This window comes from Octopus sinensis, linkage group LG5, assembly GCF_006345805.1.
Source record: "Octopus sinensis linkage group LG5, ASM634580v1, whole genome shotgun sequence".
NCBI classification, from domain to species: Eukaryota; Metazoa; Mollusca; class Cephalopoda; order Octopoda; family Octopodidae; genus Octopus; species Octopus sinensis.
In genome coordinates, this window is record NC_043001.1 from 22,627,919 (window position 1) to 22,654,273 (window position 26,355).

The 26,355-nt window shown below is 34.6% G+C and overlaps 1 protein-coding gene across 1 annotated transcript in view; it reads left to right on the forward strand.

Moving 5' to 3' along the window:
• Window positions 1-2,487: 2,487 nt before the first annotated feature.
• The window catches only part of LOC115211829 (cytoplasmic protein NCK1), a 98,120-nt gene continuing 74,252 nt past the window's right edge, over window positions 2,488-26,355 (forward strand). Inside the window, exon 1 of the mRNA XM_029780538.2 lies at window positions 2,488-3,182. The gene's annotated coding sequence lies outside the window, so the exon portion shown is untranslated. The remainder of the gene's footprint in view (window positions 3,183-26,355) is intronic.

Here is a 26,355-nt window from a genome sequence, read left to right on the forward strand (position 1 = left end):
CAGCTCCCATGACTTCAGGAAACATTTTTTCACGCTGAGAGTTGCTGAAGCGTGGAACAAACTGCCGGCATCGGTTGTTAGTTGTCGGAGCACTGCATCCTTCAAAACTTCCATGCTTCCTGAGATTCGCCAACACTACACTTGATTTTCTCCCCTCCATACACACACAAGCATGTTCACTTTCCAGACATTTCTACACTACTGCATGTACTTTATATGCACTTTCTGACAAGTTGTGGTGCACCTGAGCACTGTATACAATAATTTCATTATATTATATTAAGTGCACCACAACTTGTCAAAAGTGTGTATAAAGCATATGCAGTAATGTACAAATGTCTGGAAAGCGAACAGTGTACGAGTCAAATACATGCTTGCGTGTGTATGGAGGGGAGAAAATCAGGTGTAGTGTTGGTGAATCTCAGGAAGCATGGAAATTTTGAAGGATGCAGTGCTCCGACAACTAACAACTGATGCCAGCAGTCTGTTCCCTGCTTCAGCAACTCTTAGCATGAAAAAATGTTTCCGAAAGTCATGGGAGCTGTGCTGTTTTCTGACTTTGTAAACATGTCCACGGGTGTTAGACAGGTGGAGTTTGAAAAGGTGCTCAGAATTATTGTTTGTGCGATGGTTAATAATTTTATGGGTGTCTGCCAAGTCAGCTGCCAGATGTCGGAGGAGTTGCAATGTGTCCATGCCCAGGGAAGTAAGGTGTTCAGAATATGGCAAATGCCTGATGGAGGGTATTCTCTTGGTTGCATGTCACTGAAAGGCTTTCAGATGATTAATATCCTGGGCAAGATAGGGGTTCCAGACCAGTGGAATATGAATTTACATGATGTAAGAAAATGCTTTAAAAATTATTTAGAAAATTGAATTTATTTTTCATCATTTGAAATTATCTCATCTCTTAATATCAACAGGAAGTTTCTATTTCTTAGTGTCACTTGAATATCTTATTTAAACTACATTTAATATCCTGGTGACTGGCAGTCTAAGTTGATCAGGTAATGAATTATCCTGTGATGAATTGACCAATGTGGAAGTGACCAGATGTCCTGTTAATATGCCTGTGATCCCATTGATTGGTTGTGTCAAGTAGAAAGAAATAAGTTCTCCAATACATCTCTCCTATTTTTGTAAAGCAAAGCCTCTTCTTAGAAAATGCTGATATTTTATGTTTCCTGTTGCTAGTTAGCGTTTTAGTCCTTTTCAGGCCGGGCTACAGACTTTTGAGCTCATGACCATTCTTCTATGGTTAGAGCTTTATTTATCTAAAAAAAGTTTTTGTGTGGTTTTGTCTAAAAGGAGAAGCTGAGCTCATTCCCTTTGCAGGGCCTCAAAAATTGGAGAAATCCACATAATCAATATTTTTCGTGAATTACTGCAAGTTGAAAGCTATAGGAAATACAAGTTTACAGCTGTAGGAAATACAAAAGATAATACAAGGCCTTCTCTAGAATGGAAAATACCAAGTAGTGTTATTTTGTACTGAGGACATTTCTTGAAGCATTTGTGATTCCAAACTAAACCTTATCCAAAGTAAACCTATTGACCATTCACTCTACCAAAACTTACAACTACTTTGATATTTTATCCACCAGTTTGAGACTTCTGTAACTGATCTTCTCTAGTTGCCTTTGTAACAATTTGAGACAACATTGTTATACTAGTCAAGTAACTAACGCAGTCCCTACATAATCGTTTTTTTTAAACATGAATTTACAGCTTCCTCTACATTTATCTCATTGATTATCTTTATAAGAAAGATGAAATAACCCTCAATAGCTGTCCTATTATTTTTACTGTCATTCATATCACACATTCAAAACTCATTTTATAATAACTTTTTCGTGATTCTTTCCTTTTATTATGAACAAGAACGTATGCAACAGTATGTACTGGAGCACATTTCTTCCCAATGGTTTATAAAATCTTTGAGTCTTGCAATCAGGATTATTTTCTTGCTTCTCATTCTCAAAATAAACCTCCAATTCTCTCTCAGTTTTTTTTCTTGACTGAATAAACCTAACGTATTGCTCCCCGTTTAGGTTTCTCACCATTCAGAAATCACAGAACAATCTATAAATCTGATATAGAAAGATAAGTTGAATTTCTTCATTAGTAATATTCGATTTCCAAATGTTTGATGTAATATATATTAATTAAAAGCTTGCTCAGTGTTGGAACCGGAGATAAGTAAAGTCAAATAATGCTTAAATAGATTAATCGTAAACTTTAATTTATTGTTAACTTCCAAAATTTTATACTTAATCAGATATCTATTTCTCTAAGAGTACGATTTTAATAACTAATATCGGAGAAAACGTGTTCAAAGCTAAAATTCCTCGAGATCAATTCAGCCTTACATCCTCTCTGGGTTGATAAAAATAAAGAACTGGCATCGATTCCTTTTAGGTACCCCGAGATGTGAATGGAATTATAATAGAACATATTTCTTGGAGAATACTTCTCTAAAAACCTAGAAAACTAGAGTTATCTGTTCATGGCGTAGTACTAACTTGGCGAACTCACATCGGGGAAAAGTAGTTCTATAAAATATTACCGACAACTCTCATGTATATTAGCAATTACTTTGACCAGCAGTTTACAAGTGGTGAAATTATTTTATCAATGGAAAGACTTGTCACTTCTGGAATTAAATTAAAGACGCAGTTCGAATGTTTTTCCGATCCCAGAAACACATTAGTCATAAAAGCTGACATCATGGCGGAACAAACTGCTTGAAACACTCCAAATCTACCGCATCTTGTTTTAAAATTTGAAGTTGTCATTTCCTCCAGTTCTAATACATTCTCCCGGATTAACTTATATATGCTATTTATCACAATATCTGCAATGAAAGGCTGACTTTATATGTGGGAATATTTTACTGAAATTCATGTCAGTCGGTGCCCTAAAACCACAAGATTAGCTGGAAGCTTGTTATTATCACAAGCGAGGTTTTTTAAAATTTCCCCTATCTCCATATGGCAAATTGGTTAAATTGAAACTTAAAGATTCCTGTATTTGTTACATGTATCCTACTGTTGGACAGAACTCACGAGAAAGTGGTTGAGTTCATCTTCAATGAATGCCTACTTCAACAAAATATGTAGTCTCTCAGTGGCGAAGGATTTGGAGTTCAAAATCTCGACCTTGGATTTCTGCTCTTTGTTGAGGCAAGTTTTAACATTTTTTTATTCAACAATATAAATTCAATTCAAATACATTAAACTTGTTCTTCTTTAAATCATAACTATTCGTTCTCATGCGTGCATGAATACATTTCTTTCCTCCTAACACTAAACCTTACGTTCACCAAGTGGTCTGTGGCGACTGCTTTGAAACGAATAATCTTTCCCTACAACTAAGCTTTACGTGTCCCCGAAATACACCTAAATCTGGACCCCTTTTTTCAATGTCGAGACTTTATTTTCCCAAACTGACACTACTCCTTTCCTCTTCCTATCATTGTCATTTATAGAAATGTTCCTACATACTTTTTCTACTTGAAATTTATAATTCAATTCGTAACTGACTAACGTTTAAAGCATGCATGAAAAAACCTATTAAAAACACTATTCAGAACGAAACACTACACACACGCACATATATACATATATATATAATGTATGTGTATATATATATATATATATATATATATATATATATATATACTGTTATTGTACTAATACTATTATTACATTTTTATATGGCGTCAAAAGTTGAATAAATCAAATAATGATTTTCCTATGAGGAACGTGAAAAACGTCTTTCTGAGGACTTCCCCAAACTGGGGATACGATTGCTAATTATGTCTTATGAGAATATAAATTACCCCGGGAAAAGTTTTCCCCTTCTATTTATTCCAGTTGTTGTTAGTGGTGTTGTCAATAATTGTTTGTTTGTTTGTTTGTGGTGTCTTAATTTTCATCTACCTCCCCACATCACTTTCGGTATCATCTTTGTCAACCTTAATGTATAATCTATACCTTGATATCCGATATCTTTTATTTTATTAATCTTCCAGATTCAGTGATTCACTTCAAATAAAGTAGTACACACGTGTATGCGGCATCATATACACACACATACATACATACATTTTATACACACATACACACATTGACAGATGTAGGTAGAAGATGTATGGTGTGTGTGTGTATATTACGTTTACTTTTGAATATCTGTCACCCTGCTATTTTCGGGTAGTCTTATTTCCACTGTTGTGTGACATCTACCCCTCGCCTTACTTTTGTAATCTCCTTATAAAACCGAGACGATCAGACCTCATTGTAGATTAGATAAGCAACTTTTTATTGTTCTTCTAATATAATTTGTTGTCAAAAGTTCATATATTTTGGTGTACACGTACATTATTATCTCTAGGTAACTAGTATGACTTTTTCTTATCTCCTACTATGTGTAGTGAGTGTGTTTGTCGATTAGTTACTCCTGTTGTGAAAATGGAACAAAGATTTATTTCAAAGATTCCAATATTCCTCAAAATGTCATTACAACTCGAATCGTTTACTCGTCTTCAATTAGTGTGATCAACACATTTCACTTGCATTCAGTTTGGAATTTGGCAAATAATTTATTGATATTTAGTAACAAAGGCCTAGAGTTGTTGCATTTGTTCACACTTGCTCCCCTCCGCTCCCTTTTGGTTTCCTAAATTTCTAGTGTTTTGTCCCCCCTTTTAAAATTCCTGCTGATAAATGTTAATGTCATTCTCATGAATGTAAAGTTTTTTTTCTTCTTTTAGTTGTGTTTTTTGTTTTCTCTCTCACTACCATTCCTCTAGCAATAACATTTTAGCTTTTTGCTTATCTGTATCTAAATGTGAACTCAGCACATCTTGTAGTTGAAATACTACCGAGAGTAAGAACTGTCGTTTTCTAGGGTGGGGCTTCACGATCGGAAGACTAGAATTAAAAACAGGTTTTTTTCTTTTCTTCTTCGGTTAGTGTTGGCAGTCAATTCTGTAGAATGTTTAAAAGACAAAATTTGAAAACCAAAGTCTTGATACTTGTGTGTGAATTTTTAGAAATTAACAAACGAATATGATCGTTGTAAAGCGACTGAATTGAAGACATGGGTATTTTGTGGTGGACACTTGATGGAATATTAGCGATTATTAGGCGACAAGAATGGTGACGAAGAAAACTACACCCCCTTATTTTGTTGTCACTCGTTTACGACTATGTCTGTTGTAGACATTTAGTTAGGATTCTACTGTTAAAAATATTAATTTGTTGTAATTTTGTTGAAAAAGTATGAGAAATAATTTCACGACTATCCACTTTCTAGAACACGGGACCGAAAAGTGTAATAGTCTCTGGTGCGGAAGTTTGAAAAAAAATGTGATACACCATTTCAAGAGAACGCAAAAGGGTGTCTTTGGATTTCGGTAGTATCGGAGTTACTTTATTCTTTTCTTTCAATTAAAATTCGTTTGAGAAAAAGGCTTTATTATTTAGAAATAAGTTTAGTATGTAAGGACATTTATTTAACAGTCCTACCCTCTCTTCAGCTGGTTGTGATAAGACACTGAAGTTCTCACGACTACAACAATATTTGTTCAACACCATCAACCATCTTAATAAAAACTATCATTTTGCTCTGATTGTTTTTTAATTATAAATCCAGCACACGATTATGAAGATATATTTACTTTAGGATATCTTCTAGAGTTTCAATTATATAAAAATAAAGGCGACTTCATAGCTTTCTAGTTAAAGATCCTTTAACAAATTTTAAAAAAAAAATGTTTCGAAGGGTGCTATTCCCTCTTTTAGCTCAACTCAGGGAAGCTAATTCTTGTTCTGATTATCTCTCATTAATATAAATATTTCAAATCGGGTGGGTGTAGGGTAAAAACCACTAGATTTACAGGAAGCTAATGGAGGTTTTTAAGAAATGCAAGAGTAGCTTATTATGATCCTAAAATGCAAGGATCGAATAGATTTGCTTCTGTTACGAGTGTTGTAATTTCTTTTAATGAATAATAATGACGACGATGACAATAATGGGCTCAAATTTAGGCACAAGGCCAGTAGTTTTGACGGGGAGTGAGTGGGTTAGTCGATGCCATTGATTGCAGTACTTGACCGGTAGGTTGTCGACCTCGAAAGAATGAAAGGTAATACTGATCTAGGTGTAATTCGAACTGAGAATGTAGCAAGCCGGAAGAAACACCTTTAGGCTTCCAGTTTCTTAGTCATTATTTTACCAATAAAGTTTCTACAAATTATTTGATTTAGGAAAGGATCTTTTGGCCCTTAATTTTTAAAGGTGTTCAGGATGTTGGTCTAAGTTGTGGATCTTGAGTAAGCTCTTTATAGACGTTTTCTTCGAGTAAAACCATTTTACATTTCGCAGTTTCTGTAACCAACCACATAGTCAAAAAGACTATATTTTATATTTCCTAAAAATGGAAATATAATTTTGTAAGTAGGCCTGTTGTTGATAAATGAGGACTTGTCAGCTTAAAACTTTAACCAGTGAAGCTTATTTCATTTACCAGAATATAGAGATAACGGCTTCAAATGTGTTTTTTAAAAATACACATCAGATGCGTAAGAAAAAAGACATTCAATTTTATCGTGATGATGTAGTGTCCGTGCACTATTTAATAGAGATGAAAATGGAATTCAACAAGTTTTACTGATTAAACAAATCAAAGGATTGCTTTTGTGTGATTTGGACTGGTATGAATGTATTAATATTCATACAGCAATGTTCATTTAATAGTCATTCCAAAAGGATTAAGTGAAGGATTGTAGATTTTGTTTGATGACGATCAATGAATGTAGAGTGATTTTAATTAGTTCAGACGCAAACAAGCGTATTTAATGAAATATTTTGTTTGAGATCTAGGTTCAGAAGAGAGAACAACAATAGTAAGAGCAGGAGCCAAAAAGAAAGACATTGGTAAGCCAAGTAGATGTGATTGTTGGCAAAAAATTTTATTTATCAGATTCCTTCCTTTCTGGAATTTATTCGAAATGTTGCTGACTGTGGCTTAATTTTTTTTAATAGGCGGATGAATTAAAATCTTTATATTAAGTAAGCAACTGTTAAGGTACAAAGTAATTTTTTCCTTGAGGCAGCATGACTTTATTGAGGAATGGTATAGCTAAGAAATATCTTATTAAAGCTGATTAATCAGCATCTGTAGCATGACAACCGAAAGTTACAAGAAGTAAGGGTACTATATAAGTTTGTTTGCCCTCATTAATATGCGTAATGGCTATGTGGTTCTTGTTGTTTTTGAAAGGAAGTTGTTAGGAAACTGCATAAAGTGATATGGAAGGGATACTGAAGATCTGACTAGGTAGATATGGTGATAAGGTGAAATAATTATAGATGATAAGAGGAAGGTAATTGCTGGAGAGGAGGTGAAGAGTGGAAGTTATGAAAGTTAATGTAGTGGAGACTGAAGTGGGAACCATAACAACATATAAGGAAGCTGTTATGTCAGATGACCAGTTTAACATCCCCTTCTCTGTCTCTCTCTCTATTTGCACACACACACACACACACACACACTCTCTGTCTCTTGGGTGAAACTCAGAGTAGTAAGAGACTTACTTGTCCAAAATAAAAATATAATCTTTGATATCAAGTACTTTTTCTTCTGATGGTCAGCACTAAGCACATATATATATCTATATATCATCATCATTGTTTAACATCTGCTTTTCATGCTAGCATAGGTTGGATGATTTGACTGAGGTCTGGCAAACCAGATGGCTGCACCAGACTATATATATATATATATATATATATATATATATATATATATATATATATATAAGAACAAAGAGGTGACACCAGAAAAAATAAGGGTTATGTAAGGAACTTCATTAGCTTATATATATAGTGGTTGATGGCAGAATCATTAGTGTTGTAGTATTTGTTTCAGCTCATTACATTTTGTTTAAATCTCAGTAAGGCCAATTTTGTCTTTCGTCTTTCCAAGCTCAATAAAAAAAAAAGTATCTATACCAGTCATGCCATTCAAGTCCTGGCAGTGATTGAATAGAATATAAATCTGGAGCCTCTCAGACAGTTCAATGTTGGTCTTCCTTTAATGGCACCAATGCCAAACTGTATTGGCTCTTTATCTTCTCTTTGACAACATCATAGGCATGAAACGAGAATTGGTCTTCTATATGATCTTGCACAGTCTTGCTACCCTGGAAAGATAAACTACTGCTTAGTGTGGATATAGAGTTCCCTTTGTTACCACATGGTCTTGAGTAATATCTCACTGCATGACATCTTGTGCAAGTGTGTTCTATTGTAGCCTCAGGCCGACTAATACCTTGTAGTGACTTTGATTGACAGAAACTGTTTGGAAGCTTGTTGCGTGTGTGTGTATGCATGTATTTCATCATTTAATGTCCATCTTTCAAACTGACATCAGATGGTTTGACAGGATTCAATAAGTTGGAAGACTGCATCAGGGCTTGAAGTCTACTTTGGTATGTTTATATGACTGGATGCTCTTTCTAATGCCAACCACATTACAGTGTACTGGGAGAAAGACAACGAAAAAGAGTGGTATTGTTGTAGAGAAGGAGATGGCTTTATGTCAGGCATCAAGAGACAAATATGATAGAGGGACAAGAACTGGTGTTATATAGAGGAAATATTTTGTCACTCTGTATTATATAAGGGTGGGTGAAAGTACTTTGAAAGATCTATGTATATGCATCTGTGTGTATGTTTATATTCTGTGTCCTTGCATGAAAAGTGGTGAGTAAAAGGTGCTGATGTTTGTTGACACACACTATTAAGAAATTGTCTAATAGCTCAGTAATTTCAAAGACAAGTGGATTAAAAAAAAGTAAATTCATGACTTGAAATACAGATAAGGATTAGTGACAGAAAGGGTATCCAGCTTTAAAATCCTGCTTTAGTATGCATTCATCCAACTTGAGCTGGCATGAAAGAAACAAATCACACACACACATCCTTTTCCACTTATTTTTTATATCTCTAGTTACTGAAGTTCTTATACTTGCATATTTTTATTCTTATATGATTTTAAAATTTGTCTGAATTCAATTTCCTTCTTCAGTTCATGTCAGATATTTATTAGATATTTATCTCAATCCTATCTGATAAGCGTCTCTGTCTCTTTCCGTGTCATTTTCAATTGTATAGGAGGTACGTCATTGTTTTTAATATTACTTTATATAGTTATGCTTATGTATATCCGAAGAGGAAATTCCTTTTATGAATAGCTTTCCTTTCCACTTCAGTTATTGCATGCTTACTGACATCATTAAGTGCCTCTTCACAATTTCTACCGCCACTGTAATCCACACAATTGTCAAATATAGTTTGAGCAACCGGAAAGGACATGAACTCTGTCAGCTGAGTAGTAATAATAATAATAATAATACTATATATATATATATATATATATATATATATATATATAGCAATTAAAGACAACTTCTTAATAAGGAATCTTAATAAGAAATTATCAGGTAGATAGCGTGAAAAACCTCATAAGAGAAAAATTTCGAAAATAATTCTTTCTTATTGAACATATTAATTTATATATATAGAGGGCATTATTATACATAGATGCCACACGCTAAGAGGGACAAATATATACACACATACAAGCAGAGTGAACTCTTTAACCCTGTTGTAAACAAATTCTGTAATTCAACTGACATGATAAAATATACCAAGGATTGAAGATAGGTTGGTCATTCAGTCTTAAAATCACAATGAAAGACACTGAGGTCAGTCCTACTTCTATCAGCTGGGCTAAAATGGACATGATGATATTGGAGCACTGATCACAGTATTTTATATCTAAATGAGCATTTCTCTTTATATAACAACAGTTGTGTGAGAATATGCTCATTTCATGGTGGTTGTTTTAAGTTTGAAATAGTAAGAAGTAATTTCAATTTTAATGAAATAAAGTTAGCAAACTATTCACTCATGTGCTTAAAGACTGTTTTCCTTTTATACTTTAGCCCTTTAGCATTTAAACTAGCCATATTTGGCCTAAATATGTTACCTGTTTTATGTTCTAACTGACCTGATCCAGCCTCTCACACCTACCCTACAATGACATTCTGAAAATGAACAGTCACATCATCGAAATTTTGAAGCCACAAAATAAATAAACATCACATTTGACAGAGCAGCCTGAATTCTGAAACGTTATATGTTAGGGATGATATCCGACTGTAGAAGCCATGTAAAACAGACATTGGAGCTTGGACACAGTCCTCTGACCTGTTGGATCCTGTCAAATTGTTCAACTTGTGTCAATATGGAATATGTATATTAAATGATGAGGATAACCCCAGTAGAGTTATTTCAATGTGATCCTTCTAAAATATATTCATCATCATTTAATGTTCGTCTTTCATGCTGGTGTGGGTTGGGCAGTTTGACAGGAGCTGGTAAGCCAGTTCCACTGTCTGTTTTGGCATGATCTTTATGATTGGATGCCCTTCCTAACACCAACCACTTTACAGAGTGGGCTGGATGCTTTTCACGTAGCACCAGCATTGGAGAGGTCTGCTTTAGCATGATTTTTACGGCTGGATACCCTTCCTAACGCCAGCCACTTTACAAAGTGGTGTAGGTACTTTTTATGTGGTACCAGCACCAATGAAGTCTTCCAAATACCAACCACTTTACAAAGTAAATATATCATAATCACTGTGAATGTTTACTGTTTCCTTTTTTTTAAATTGAAATGCTTTTTTTTTTCATAATTCCTGCAGTTTGTAGGTTAGTTTCATTTCTGAAGAAATTTAAACAATATACATACATCTTCATAATGATTTGAGGCCATCAACATTTGCACATTATTTTATTGCAGACTTTGTAATTTTATTCTTTAGTCACTCCCTCTGTTAGTGAATTCTTATAGGAGTTCTTTCAGAAATTACCATTACCATATTATAAGCTTGCTTTAGCTTACTTCTACTTAGTTATTACTAATCCAGTTTGTTCATTTGGTTCTCACTATCTTTTTTTGCCACATGTTCATATCACTATCATTTCCTTGCAATGGTTATCTTCCATCTCAACTTATTTTCTGAGATTCAGGGTAAATTGAGCTTATCACTTTTCTCTCTCCAGATGTTTCAGTGACTAACAGGTTAGACAACTGACTATTGATCCAAAGGTCATAATTTCAATCCCTTCAACAAGCTTGTCAGTGTAGCCTCAAATTAGATATGGTGTTTCAGTGAATGTAGTATAAAATATAACTATTATTTTAATAGTCTTATAGATGGTGGATATTGAGCAAAGCATTTCTCTAATACTGAATTATAATTCCAGCTACAATGCAAAATCTAAGAACAGTAAATAATTTATCATTAAACGTAGGAAACTTACTGTATTTGATGGAATAAAGGACTCGTAGACATATTAGATGTCCCCCAATTTCAGTAGCACATATTCATAAAAACACTTTTTGTGCATTAAGGATATAGGGCCCCGAGTTGTTATTATTATTATTAAGTTTTTTTTAATGTATGAAATTGAGTAAATTTATTCAGAGAACAACTAATTTAAGCATAACCTGTTGTCAACTGTTCATTTTCAAAGAATCTGTTCTCACTGTGAGTCTGAAATTCAGTGGCTTGCTTATGAACCACATGGTTCCGGGTTCAGTCTCACTGCGTGGCACCTTGGGCAAGTGTCTTCTACTATAGCCTCAGGCCGACCAAAGCCTTGTGAATGGATTTGGTAGATGAAAACTGAAAGAGGCCTGTCGTATATATGTATACATATATTATGTGTGTGTCTGTGTTTGTCCCCCCAACATCGCTTGACAACCGATGGTGGTGTGTTTATGTCCCCGTAACTTTGCAGTTTGGCAAAAGAGATCAATAGAATAAGTACTAGTCTTACAAAGAATAAGTCCTGGGGTCGATTTGCTTGACTAAAGGCGGTGCTCCAGCATGGCTGCAGGCAAATGACTGAAATGAGTAAAAAAGAGTACTGGAATAGTTATCTGGGTGGCACGTAAAAAGCACCCACTACACTCACGGAGTGGTTGGCGTTAGGAAGGGCATCCAGCTGTAGAAACATTGCCAAATTAGACTGGAGCCTGGTGCAGCCTTCTGGCTTCCCAGAACCCCGGTCGAACCATCCAACCCATGCTAGCATGGAGAACGGACGTTAAACGACGATGATGATGATGATGATGATGAGAAAGTGGTGTGGAAAATATACTGAGTGAGGTAGATTTTTGTATGCCACTTTATTCAATTTCTGCAGAGCCAAATGTAAAACATGTGTTTGGGTGTTGTCATGGAGAAGATTTGGTCCTTTTTGAGTGATCAACACCACATGTAAACATTACAGTTCTTGGTACATTTTGTCAATTTCCCAGTCATACTTTCCTGTCGTGATGCTTTTACCAGGATTCCAGAAAAAGTAGTGGAGGATTGCACTTGCCAATCACTAAACAGTGACCAAAACCTTTTGACACAGCTTCAGCTTGAGAAGTGTTTTGGCACTTCATCTTGGTCCAACCACCGTGTAGAGAATTCACTTTTTAAAATCCTAATTTGCAATGGAATCAAGAAATTTGTTCTAGCTGCATCAAATAAGTAGACTTCATAATGGCAATTTTCTTTTTAATTTAAAAACAAATTTTGTTCAGATTATGTAGCTTGCATTTGTTGAACTTTTTTTTTTCGCAATATTGTACAGATGTTGAATTGTCTGCAACCTCTTGAGATGTTTTACTTGATTCTGCTTCAATAAAGGCACCGAGTTGGGCATCATTCATAGAAGACCATTTGCAGCCTTTCTCGTTTCCAAAGCTCTCATTGCCATTATGAACTTTTTGGAACCAATGTTGAGCTGTTCATTGTAAGTCTTAATAATTCTCTGACCAAATGGTTCATTGGTTCTGCAAGTAGATTCTGTTGCATTGCATTCCATTTTGAATTCATACAATAAAATCATGTGTATCTGAGTTTTTTTTTTCTCAGTTGACAGCCAAAACAAGAAAAAATTATCCAGAACAATTATCGATAACAAAACAATTAGACAAATCAGACCCAAATCTGCACTTCAAAATTGTATGTTACAGAGAAAGAGTTAACTCAAAAGTTTATTTCAAAATAAGACATCAGAGTTTAAAATCAACAAAAACCACAATTATTTTTGTACTAACCTAATAGCTAAGGATGTAATGCAGGTGTTAATTATTAACGTTCAAGTTGTCTTTTATTACTAGCAAAACTCATACCTTTGAACTAATCAAAATAGGTAAACTAACAAATAATTTACACCAAATAGTTATTTGTGGGGAACAGAAGTGTAATCAGCTTTGTAGATTTCTTTGTACTTATATTCTAAACTGTTTTTCACTTGATTTGACTTTGCATAAATCTGCTCTTGTGCATTTAGTCACATTTATTTCTACTTTTTCAGTTTTAATACATTTACTCAATGTGATTTTGCATTCTGTTGCTATCCTTTTTTTTATCATTTCTACAAGTTCTTTGAAACAGCTGATTTGTATTGTTTCAATTTTTTCCAAAATATCTCATTTCTTTTAAAACATAGTTTATGGAACAGAGAGATGAATACATTAGTTCTTTAATTTAATCTTTCTTGGTATATCCTTATGGATTCTTGTTTGTCTTTTGACTGCAGCCATGCTGGAGCACCACCTTTAGTTGAACAAATTGACCTCAGGACTTATTCTTTGTAAGCCTAGTACTTATTCTATCGGTATCTTTTGCCGAACTACTGACAAGGATGTTAATACTCCAACATTGGTTGTTAAGCGATGATAGTGGGGACAAACACAGACACAAATGTATATATATATATATATATATATATATATATATATATACACACACACACACATGACAAGCTTCTTTCAGTTTCCATCTACCAAATCCACTCACAAGGCTTTGGTCGGCCCGAGGATATAGTAGAAGACACTTGCCCAAGTTGCCACCCAGTGGGACTGAACCCGGAACCATGTGGTTGGTTATCAAGTTACTTGCCACACAGCCACTCCTATGAATTTACTTTTCAAAATACATATCACCACAAAGGTGTTTAACCCTCTAACATTCAAACTGTCCATATGCAGCCCAAATATTCTACCTGTTTTATGTTTAAACTGGCCAAATCCAGCCTCTCACACCTATCCTACAATGTCAGTCAAAAAATAAACAATCATTTCATTGAAATCTTGAAGCTACAAGATAACACATTATTAATTGAGAACAATGTGAATAATTAAGTGTTATATTTGACAGAGTAATCTGAATGCTAATGGGTTAAATACTCTCAAACCAGATCGGTGTTGAAATGAATAGTGTCAGAGATAATCGACAGATATATTGATAATAAAAAAAAAAAGCAAAGAGTCGTTTGAAACTAAAAAAAAATGATTGAGATTGGTGGTCATTTTTTTTTTTTTCATGCTTCATCACCCGGTTGCTATACATAAATATCAGGAAACCTGCTGAGTATGATACTCAACTGATACAATAATCAGCTATGCAATAGACTGGAAAGGAAAATGTAGTTATGTTCAGATGGAACTAGCAGTAAGCTGATGTTTGTAGGGAAAATATTGGCGAAGGAAGAGTTTCAAGGGCTTCAGGAGATAAAAAATTGAATAAAATGCACAGTGTGGTCTTTGAAACTCAGTGGGAATGACGAAAAGAGGAGTGGTAGTGATAGTGGACATATCTTACTAGTTTGGAGGAGAAGCTCTTGAAATTATGACGAAAGAGACAGAAAGGAAACAGCTTATTGTGTGTTAGTTGTTATAAGATTATCAAACAACCAGGCGGCCTCATTTTGGTTATTGTTTAGAATGTTTATCTGTTGCAGCTGCATTGTGGCAGGTATGTGAGCAATTCTTAATAAATACTCAGCAGCTTATCAAAGCTGAAGCTTTTTTCTGTCCTGAAAAGTGGCAAAATAGTAATAATAATAATAATAATGGACAAGGGAAGAGAGAGAGAGGATGGATGAAAAAGAAATAGTGAGATGACATGTAGTTGGGAAGATTGTAAGAATATAGGGCAGATGTGTTGAATGGAGGAGGAGAGATAATTTGGTGACTCAGGAGGGTGATCAATGTAAAATGCGGGTGGAGAGGACAGTATTAAGAATGAAAAATGGATAAGAGGTTAAGTGGTTCTGGGTAGTAAGATGGGTAAATAGTGTTAGGGAAAGGCTGAAGTATGTAATTTTGCTCACATTAAATTACAACAGAATAGTGGAGTTAGAGAGATGATGGGTGGTGAGAATGTCTTGAGAAGGAAATTGGGCAGGTGGAGGGTAGTTGTATGTGTCTGTATATACACACATTGTACTTTTAGAATTTCAGTTTCACTGAGGTGGGCAAATCTTCTCAAGAACTGCAAATTGTCAGTCATCTCAGGCTATTGTAATCTCTTCCATTTGGTTCACAGTTTAGAGATTAGTTTATGGAGAACAGAATACCTTGATTAAGCAATGGGAAGATAATCTTATTGAGGAAGAAACTTTGTGGTACAATAAAGGTCATGTTTGAAGGTAAGAAAAATGTTGAGTCTTTCGAGAGTCTTTGAGTTGGCGAACTGTGTCATAGAAAACAAATCGGTTTAAGGAAAGGAGAAGAGTTCCAGCCAGAGTGATTGGTAGTTTTTGTTACTAATGTTCTGGTAGAAAGCTGGGTAGCTGTTACAGTGTATGGTATGTAAATGAAGGCAGTGGCCTTTGGAAAGGAAGTGAAGTATATTTTAAATTTTTTTCTGCATAGGCAATGCGATTGACCAGCATGATTGATTTGTTGAGAAGCATGATAAGATTTAGAAATTTTAAGTGGAAATAGACATTTGAATAAGTAGTAAGAAAATAAGTATATTTTCTACAAATACTATTTTTCTTAGTTCTGTTTAAAAAACTCTTCAGATAAACTTTGGAAAGTAAACACAATAATCAAATGTGTTCATTTTATATATTGAATATAAGCATGGATATTGCATAGATACAATATACAGAAATAAAAGCAAATGCTCACTTTTTCTGGTTTTGTTTTGTTTATATTCTATCTATGTAATATTTATGTTTGACGGTCAATATATAGAAATCTATTGTCTGAACAATCCTAGATTGTTAATCAATAAATTCAAACAGTTTTCTTAGGAGCTAAAATTACAAACACACTGTTGTTAAATCCTTGAAAGGAAAGCGAATTATATTAGCTAAGTTAGTTGTAGATTTGATTTGGATTTTGAAAAGAATAAAAAAAATATTCCCATTGTAAAATATCTCTCTCTTAAAAATACATGTATGTCTCTGAATATGTAAACTTGTAAAATTTATGGTAGTATATGAACTTGCCTTTTTGTACTAAGTATTCATGTATTTGTGGTTAAAAATCATATCATGGCTATCTCGTATGCTTGACTGGGTTCTTCATATTGGAAATTTCCTGTTTGTCTGATAAGCCAGATTTTAAGCTTCATAATCCTGTATTAGTTTCAACCATTTTAGCAGAAGTTCTACAATTTATTTCATCGACATATACTTATTTATTCATCTTCATACTTCCACCAAATCAAACTATATTAGTGTATATTTGTAATTTTGTTGGAATCTAAAATGTTTAAGTTTTGGAATTTCCCTATTTTTGGAATGAAGAGGTCATAATTGTTGTGTAGACCGAGGTCCACTCTGATTGAGCAAATCTATGATCAAAGGTGTTCTAGTTGTGACCAACTTTCCTTTATGCAAGGAACCCTGAACCACATTTTCTAACATGTCCTTTTCTAACCCTGTAATCTCATCAAGGATATTTGGCTGCTGTCTCTAGCTGCTCAAACGTCCACATAGAAACTATATTGTTGGTTTGTTGTGTTGTACTTGATGTTCCTATATAGCTATTTCTTCAGTACGTTTTGTTTCTTTTCCTTTGTAGTGTTTTCCGGATGCTTCTACAATTATTTTGTGGAATTGTATGTTGATGATTATGTTGTTGTTGTTCTGTGAACTGATTTGGCTCTGATTCTCTTAACTTTTTTAAAGTACTTACTGGCTGTTTTATACAAAGGTGTTACCTTCAAACATTTTTTCACGCTTGGTGTCAAGTTTTTTTCTTTGTGTCAGATTTATAATTGTTTGACCAGCATTCTCTCTGTAAACATTTTTTCCGTTTTCTTTGCTGGCTTATTGTTTTCAGATTTAAATTCTTCAGTGCTTTCCTCTTTTTAAGATGGCAGGGAGTAGTCGGAGAATTCGGCTGCTGATTGACTGACTATGTAGAGGCTCTGTAGAGCCTGGAGAAATGATTGAACTTACTAGCATTTTCAATCACTAACTCCACAAGCCACAATGAGAGCTTCTACATGGTTACTTGGCCTGCTAGAAGCAATAATCAAATTTTTTTCATATTATAAATCTTGAAGAGGAAGGATATTGGACAATGTAGCAGTAGATACCGTGTCTGTGAAAAGATAGGATGGTTACGAGCAGAAGATCTTTGATCATAGATCTACTTGGTTAGATTTTGCTTTGGGCGATACAATCACCACTAATGCTAACACTGCCAAACCTCAGAAATATTGACCAAATTATAACAGTTCTAAAATCTGACTCAAACCCACATGAAATAATATCATACATATCCACCAACCTTCCTTGTGCATCCTAAATAAGAAGTCTTGATCTAGATATCACCAGCTTACTGAATTCTTACTTGTCTTTCCAATTCACTGCATAAATTCAGTTTAGCACCATAGTGCTGACAATCCTCATTCAAAGAATATATAGCAATGTCAGTTGCAACAAAATACTCAGTCTTGATTGAAAATGATAATACAGTTACATATTCTCATCACAGTTTCACAACTTCTCTGGTTATTCATCAATCATCTAGAAATGTCGGCTCAAAAGAACAGAGTTAAAGTAGCACCTACCATTTACCATACCAGCTCCATCAGACACCATCAAATACAACCATCCTCATAGTAATAGCATAAATTTCTCATATACACACAACCAGTGGTGACTCCAGCAATTTTGTTACATTGTGCAGATGGCCTATAAACATCCTTTGATGTGCTGTGGTGTTTATCATTGGCCATGGTTAGTTACAAAGAAAGGAGGGTCTCAGGTAGGGCTGACATAATTCATTATGGATTGAATATATAGTTAGCACACTGTTATTTTTTTGTGCCAAGCAAAGTAAAGAATTATCTACAACATCCCTGTTACACATAGAGCTCAGTAAAAGTACCCAAAAGTTAAAATTAAAAGTAATTCAAATTTAGTATTTTCTTGAAACAATAAATTTCTATAGAGATTAGTATTTAAATTCCAATCTACGGAAAGTATAAATTTAGTAAAGTGAACGTGTATTTGCAAAATGGATTTAATTTCTGCCAACACTGACTTCAAGTCTGTAAATGCAGCCAATAACTTGGACTCCTTTTATTGAGCCTGGTCGCAGTTCATTTATTTTTGTTCAGCGTCTGGTGGTCAACTTAGAGGTGCTCTGTGTCAAAAAATATTTGTAGCGGACATCCTCTTGACATCATTTATACACGTCTGACTCGGGCTCAGAAGTTACAGCCCAAGTTGTTATCTATGATCGTAAAAATTAAAAGTAATTCAAATTCAATGTTTTCTTGAAACAATAAATTTCTATAGAGATTAGGATTTAAATTCCAATCTACGAAAAGTTTCTGTCCTCCAATATTCTTAATGGAACAAAAAATTATCTAGCAACTTGGGCTAATATGAATGAGCCTAGTAGGTGTAAAAAAAACTAACTGGCATCTCCTGTGAAGAGTGCAGGCAACAGTCAGATCGGTGATGTTTGTTGCGCACTCTGCTGTGGTTATTTGATTGCTGTTATTCTGTGTGTCTGTGTGCAAAGATCAGTTCTGTTTTGCAGGGTTGTTTTATTTTAACCCTTAACTTAGAAATGGAGAAAGACATAGTGCTAGATATAAAAAAAATAAGCCATTTGTGGCTAGAAATAAAGCGGAAAAATGTAAAATTCTTCGAGCAGGCATGTCTTATGCAAAATCTGTGATGAGCCCAAGTGATGCTGATGACCTGGAGTCGTCTCTGCCCATGACACAGAAATATTCTGAGTTACATAAGATATTCACAGCACTCATAAGCAACATAGCAAAACGGACCACAAACATACATAAAGCATTCTTAGCTTCTCTTTTTGCTTGGCACAAAAAAACAACAGTGTGCTAACTATATATTCAATCCATAATGAATTATGTCAGTCCTACCTGAGACCATCCTTTCTTTGTAACTAATCATGGCCAATGATAGACACCACAAAGGATGTTTACAGGCCATCTGCACAATGTAACAAATATTAAAAGTAACAAAAATTTAACATGCTACACTGCATTCCACGCAATTAACAACTGCATGGTGGAGTGTGCTATATGTTTCTCAACCAGATGCATTTAATTGGTTTATGCATTAACTATAGATTGCACTAAGTGTTTGGTTGATTACCTATGTACTATAAATCTACTTAAACAATGTTTCACAAACTCACACTAATAAAGCTTTTGCCTCCAGTCATTTCTATCCACTTATAATCAAAATACTAAGCGCTAACTTCAAAAACACACAAAATCCTGATTGGTTAATTATGGCTTGTGAACACCAAGAACAATAACAACACACCTAGAATCTATAATTTCCTGAATGGTGTATAGTAAAGGCCTAACACACTCCATTTAACTGTACCTACCTACATTACTTATAAAACATACACACTGACTCCTGCAGCTGTCATCTGCACTGTTCCTCAGATTCCCCGTTATTCCTCAGATACTGTTGCTTAACAACTCCCATCTTACATCAGCCACCCAAAACCTGGCTCTAAACAAATAAGCTAGAAGTAGCACCTATCAGATCCACTATCTCTCTTTTTTTTTTCCCCCAACATCAAAGAACATCCAGGTAACCACCACCACCACCATACTTAGTAACATAATCATATGTAGAAGAGTTGAAGATGCCTCTAGCTAGCTACTTGATCTAATAGAAATAGCAGCCAGGTCTATTTGATCAAAGCTGACTTGGAGGTTAAACAACATGACTGTAAAGAATTATCTACAACATCCCTGTTGCACATAGAGCTCAGTAAAAGTAGCCAATGCACAAACCTTCTAAAAGCAAAAATTAATAATAAAAATAATATATCCATCATGGATTGCATAGTTCCCATCATCATCATCATTAGGTGATCCCAGTCAAGAGAGACCTTACTACTTCTTCCAAGAGTTCATGATTCTTCATTAACACACCAAGGTCTTGCACTTCATATCCTGAATCTCTGGTGATGACATCTGGATATGGGAGCCTGTGACTTTTCCCACCAGCTAGCTAGGGCATGCAAACGACATGTTGACAAATGTAGCTTATTTGTTTCAAAGCAGTGCACATCAAGTTGTACTCTGTTACCTCACTTGTTTCCAAACAAGGTGATATTTCACCTTGGCCTGACATACTTTCCAGAGAAGACTGGACACAAACAACATTACTTGTATGAGGATAATGGTTGTTCACAACCATTATACAATGTCAAGACAGGGTACACACATGCACACACACACACACACACACCAAGCTTCTTTTAGTTTCTGTCTACCAATTCCAATCATAAGGTTTCAGTTGGCCCTAACCACAGTAGAAGAAACTTGCTCAAAGTGCCATGCATTGGGACTGAACCTAAAACCCATACTATTAGCTATATTTGTGTTGAATATAAACACCATTGCATGGTCCTTGAGGGCCTTCAGTGGAGCTCATTCTGTTGCAAGCATTTGGTCAGGTCTCTGCTTTGCAGAAAATTCCTTTCTTCCTACCAAACAAACAACAATAACTGTGTAGCTTGCAGCATCTGTATCATGAGCAATCTTTTACAGTACAGATTAAGGTCTTTAGAGAAGAACCACTTGCCTCCTGCTAGTGTTTTGGCTCTTAATTCCTTAAACTCTAAGGGAGCCAGGCCACATACAGGTCATGACTCCTGGACACCCCTCTGTTGTTGCATTTTGTGCTGTCTGCTTTGTAACTCTCCTGGATGGTTTAGGTGCTCCAGCACCAAGGTACCTTGGGTTTCTAAAATTAATTTCCCATTTGATCCAGAGTGACATAAAACATTGCAACATTAGTTTTAAGACAATCCCTTTCACATCTGAGTTCAAAGCCAGCAAAGGAGCAATATTATTAATTCATCCAAGCACTAATAATAGAAAAGGATTATAGTAATACCAAAACTATTAACACTATGTAGTTAGAAGCTTTTTGATAGATAATTTGTTTGAGTGTAATTAATAACTGTATCTTAGGTTAATGTGACAAGTTACATATATGATTTTTGTTTTTTGTTGTGATTCTATTTTCAGCTAAAATTAATTATAAATTTTCTCATTTCAAATATTCTCCCTCAAAAATTTCTATATTTATTTAAAAGTATCAAACTTTGAAGAATAATCCTTTAGCATTCAGATTACCATGTTGAGTGCAATGCATATTTATTCACATTGTTTTCTATTGATCCTGCACTATCTTGCAGCTTCAAAATTTTGATATGATTGTCATCATCATCATCGTTTAACGTCTGCTTTCCATGCTAGCATGGGTTGGATGATTTGATTGAGGACTGGTGAACCAGATGGCTGCACCAGACTCCAATCTAATCTGGCAGAGTTTCTACAGCTGGATGCCCTTCCTAACGCCAACCACTCCGAGAGTGTAGTGGGTGCTTTTATGTGCCACCTTCATGAGGGCCAGTCAAGCGGTACTGGCAAGAGCCATGCTCAAATGATGTTTTTTATGTATATTTTTCAAATGACATTGTAGGGTAGATGTGAGAGGCAGGACCTCACTAGTTCGAACATAAAACAAATAGAACATTTGGGTTGGATATGGTTGGTTTAAATGCTAAAAGGTTAAAGCATAATTTTACTGTTGATTGCAGTTATTTTTCTATCATTAATAATTTTCTTTTTTCAATTTTCATCTCAAAAGTTGATTAAAAAGCAAGATTCAGTTGATCTAATTAAACAACCTGTTTTATATTGTAAAATTAATAATTATATCTAGCTTTTGTTTTTAAAATTATATCATAGAATGTATTAAACAAAGTGAGACAAAAATTTATATAATTACTACCAAACAAGCTGCTTTGTACAATACAATAAATTAAATTTTCTTTAAATTTTTTATCAACGTTTTCAATTAAAAAAATGTCTTACAAATTAAAAATTATGATTTGTATTCAATGTTTTCAAAGAAGTGGGTCATAAACATTTTAATAATCTTATATTAGATAGGTTCATATTTGGATTTATATTTGAATGAAGAATTAAATAAAATCCAGGCATGGCTGTGTGGTTAAGAAGCTTGTTTTACAACCACATAGTTTTGGGTTCAATCCCCTGTGTAGCACCTTACCCAAATGTACAATAGCTTAAACAGAAACTGTACGAAAGTCCTATGTATGTATGCATGTCTACGTGTATCTATCCTCACTGCTTGACAACTGGTGTTGGTTTGCTTATGTCCCTGTAACTTAGTAGTTTGGAATAAGCCCAATAGAATAATTACCAGACTAGGGTCATTTGTTCAACCAAACCCTTCAAGGGGAAGGATGTCCTAATATGACTACAGTCCTGTTATTGAAAGATGTAATAGATACAAGATATGGCTATGGTGAAGAAATTTTTTTAGTTGATGTTATGTCTTTTTTTTTTCCAAATTGCCAGCAAATTGAACAAGATTGTTGAGAATTTAAAATGTATTGTGACACCGATTGGTATTTATCTGGGTGATATTTTGAAAATGTAACTGAACTTTTAATGCCCTTATAAATTGCAAGAAATCATTTTCAACATTGGTGTCAAATTGATGTTGATTAACATAGTTGCAGTGAATTGTTTTAGTTTGGAAGCAAATATGAAGACACAGTTAACATAGTTACATAGTTGTGGCACTAAATATAATAATTACTGTGAATCTGAAGTTGAATAAAAACACCACATAAAATTTAACAACTTTGAAATAATTTTTCTAATTGGCAGACATAAAATTATTTTGGAGAAATTCTTCAGTTGGTGTATAAACATTTTGTCATATATTTTTATTGGCTGCAATTCTTCTTAATTAAAAAAACCAAAAAAACTTAATGGTTTGATTTATAATCACAGTTGTATTTGAATTATTAATAAGTAATTCGGTGTTTATGTCTTCTGTTAATTTAAAAAAAGTTGAAGATTTCTTTTTTTTGAGAGATAAGGGAGTTTACAACTGCAATGAATTCTTTTTTGCTATAAAGAATATTTGTTAAAGATAGAATTAAAATTCACAACAAAAGTAATGAAAATAAGAGTAAGTTTAATATTTTCAGATGTGTGTGTGTACCATAAAATTCTGATAAGCACAGGTAACTCATTCATGAAAATGCTCTGTAATATAATAATAAAGGATAGTGAAAATGTGTTTATTATTCAACAGTTTATTAAAAATGCAATGCTATGCATTACTGTGGTGTACAAGAGAGAGAGAGAGAGGGAGAGAGAGAAATTATTTCCTTGAAAAATACTTAACTAGACAGTGGCAGCAAATTGGTAAACTTAATGTTGAAGAAATTACTTTCCAGTATTTGTTTTGGCTGTCTCTGCTCTGAGTACAAACTCACTACAGCCAAAATTTTCCTTCCATCTTTTGGGATTGATAAAATAAAGAACCAGCTCTGAGCAGTGCATTAGCAGAATTGGTAGAGCATCAACTGAGATGCTTTGTGATATTTCTTCCAGCTCTTCATATTCTTAAGTTCTTGGGTGGCCAACTTAATCTATCACCTGGTTTAACTCCATCACCTGGTACCTTGGAAGCCTTGAACAGTGTTCACCATTCTGAAAGCATTTAGGTCAGGTCTCCTGTTTGAGGATAACTTATTTACTTCCTTCTACTAATTTCTGAAGTTCAAGAAAGTATGTCATGGGCACTGCCTTTTCCTCTCTTGACAGCATGGTATCTCCTCTATTGAAAAAAAAAGAAAATCACAGGACTTCTTTTATCTTTTTTTTCTGAAACCCATCTTATCTTACCTTCTGTCCATGTTCTCTCTTATACTGACTATGTATCTTGAGTGTATGCTTTGGCACCTCATCACCACTGTTTCTATCTTCTTTCCAGCTACTCACACCCATCCTTGTAAGGCCTTGTATAATGTGAGTTAGCAATGTATCTTCTCTATAAGACACCTGTGCTTGTCTCTCCATCATACTTTAGTTTTTCAACACTGGGCATAAAGCCACCTCCCTCTCTCTCAAATATACTCCTGCTTAGTTGAAGGGACTTTTTCTTTTCTTGTCTTGCAAGTTACCAGGCAACCTCACTAGTGCTGGTGCCATAAAAGCAATTCCCCTTCCCCAGTGCACACTGTAAAGTGGTTGGCATTAAGAAAGGTTTGGAACCATAGAAACCATACCAATGCTGATGTTGGATCTTGAAGCAGTTCTGTGACTCGTCGGATCCTCTCAAACTGTCCAACACATGCCAGCATGGAAAATGAATGTTAACTGATGATGATGACCAAGACTTTTTCACTTGTTTTTATTTTATCCATAGTAATTGAGGTTATATCATGTATGGTATTTTAGTGTCTATTGCTGTGCTGAGTGAGGTTAGCTGCTTCACTTTATATTGAAACAGTTATATAAAGGCGAAAAGTTAGGATTCAAATGGCAGTTAACAGCCATACAATAGCTGCTGCTGCTAAACTGTGGTATTTTTGAGGGTTTTCTTTCCATTTATAAATTTTGTAATTTTTTTCTTTCTCATTTTATAATTTTAGGAATTTGGTGTCAATTTATAAACCATGCTATTTGAAGCTGTTTTATTGTATGTATACACACTGTGTGTGTGTGCATGTGTGTGCATACATAATACAGTGTCTTATCTTTTACTTATTTCAGTCATTGGACTGTTGCCATGCTGGGGCACCATTCTAAAGTATTTTAGTCCTCTTTTTTAAGTCTGGTACTGATTCTATTGGTCTCCTTTATCAAACTGCTAAATTACAACGATGTAAACATCCCAACACTGGTTGTCAAATGTTAGTGGGGGGACAAACACACACACACGAAAGGCTTCTCCGCAGTTTCCGTCTTCTATGGAGGTAAAATGGACAAAGCTATTCTGTTGATACCTGTTGAGGCAGAAACCCTTGTTATGGTTGCCCTTGTCTCTGAAGCAAAACTCAGATCATCTTTTTCTGCTATCATGTTAATTCACTAAGAATTACTAATTGCTTGAAATCATGTCCATTTGTCATTCAAAGCCATAAACAGTCCTCACAACATTTTCCTTCAACCTTTTCTGTCAAAAGAATTAAAAAAAAATTAAGAATTTAACAAGTATATCACTACTTAATTTCTTACAAATGTTAGAAATTTAACCTCATAAAGCAACCATTTCCTGTTGATACATTTTGTGTGTATATATGCAGCAGTGTCTATGAAATTTGGTAAATTGAAACTATACAGATCATCACCATCATCATCATTTAACAGCCATTGTCCATTCTGGCTTGGGTTTGACAGTTTGACCAGGGCTAGTAAGCTGAGGGGCTGCACCAGATTCCAGTCTGATCTGGCATGGTTTCTACGGCTGTATGCCCTTCCTAACACCAACTACTCTGAGTGTGTAATAGGTCCTTTTACATGCCATGGGCACAAGCGCCAGTTGCATGACCCCAATATCTGCCATTGATTACAATTTCACTTGGCTTGATGGATCTTCCTTCTCAAGCACAACACATTGCCAAAGGTCTCTGTTGTTTTGTCATTGTCTGCATGAGGCCCAGCGCTTAAAAGGTGCTTTTTATGTGCCACTGGCACAGTTGCTAGTTCAGTGACACCAGCCTCAGCCATCATACATAAATGTACTTGTGTATATTGATAGGAGTAAACCTTGTGTATTTAGTTGTAACTGAATTATCTCCTCTTATGCTACACCTTACATATTTTATAGATAAGTACATGATTATGCAGTAGGATCAGTATAATCAACTATAATCCTTGAAGATGGTGCTCCAGAATAAACATACACAAAGGACAAAACAGTAAAAATAATACATAACTTTAATTAGCTTTATTTGGTCATTCATTCAGTCACAGCTGTCTTTTGACTTTATTGAAACTGGTTTTACCATCTTTTTATGAAGGTGCCTTGCCTTAGAATCTGCAAGAAACGGAAAAGTTGGATTCTCATGTTTGTATATTTAAAATATTTAATTGTTTGTGTACTTGTAAACATGGCACTGAA